This window comes from Chlamydotis macqueenii, chromosome 23 (assembly GCF_036417535.1).
Source record: "Chlamydotis macqueenii isolate bChlMac1 chromosome 23, bChlMac1.mat, whole genome shotgun sequence".
NCBI classification, from domain to species: Eukaryota; Metazoa; Chordata; class Aves; order Otidiformes; family Otididae; genus Chlamydotis; species Chlamydotis macqueenii.
This window is the reverse complement of record NC_141578.1, coordinates 230,286-231,191: the sequence shown is the minus strand read 5'-3', so window position 1 is coordinate 231,191 and position 906 is coordinate 230,286.

Genomic DNA, 906 nt, shown 5'->3' with positions numbered 1-906 from the left:
CACGCGCACTTGCCTCTCCGTGAAAATATTTCTGATCTGATGTCAAAGGGCCCCGCTTTAAAATGCCGTATCTTAAAAATCAAAACCAAAGCAGACGTGGCTCCTGCTGCGGTCGCCACCGATGGCTGTGACTCCCTCTGCTGGCTTCCCGGCTGGAACGGGGGCTGAGATTCCCTGGTGGAAACCTGATCAAAGATCAAATGCGCTGGTAACAGCGCTGCGGGAAGCTTTTAGGAGTAAAACGGCGTTAAGCAAAACTGCAGATCGGAGCAGAACTGGCAGAAGTTCTGAGGTGAATATATAACTACCTTAGAACGCGTGTATTGGTTCAGTGCGTACAGCGAAATGCCCAGCAGCTGGAAAGTTTCATTTTTAAAAATGTAATTATTAAATAAATAATTTAATATGAAGACTCTCCGATTCCAAGGGGCATCTCTCTCTGCCCAAGGCACACGATTTAGGAGTATTTTCAACGCCACGCTTGGCGCACCGAGAAGTGGGTGCAGTGCGCGCGAGGCCGCCGTGTTGCAAGCTTCCCGTGCCGGGGGGCGACCGGCAGCTTTTCGGGCCGCGTAACCCGTGAAGTCCCTGCCCGCCACGCTGTCACGGCGAGTGACTGCGGCTCGGCCCCGCCGCCCTTCCCCCTCCCAGCCGGGGCCCGAGGGCCAGCCGGGGAAGGATTCCAAAGCGGCCCTCGCACGCCCGGCTCTGACGTCACAGCCGCCGGGGCTGACGTCACACGCGCGGCCCAGAGATTCCGACGCCGCAGCCACCCCCCTCCCTACTGGAGGCGGTGCCGCAGCGCCTCGCGGCGGGCGGGCGCTGATCGGCGGCTCGCGCGGCACCGCGGGCGAGGCCGACACCGCGACCGCCGCCGGCGGGTGGCGCGCGGCGGTGCCCGCGCTG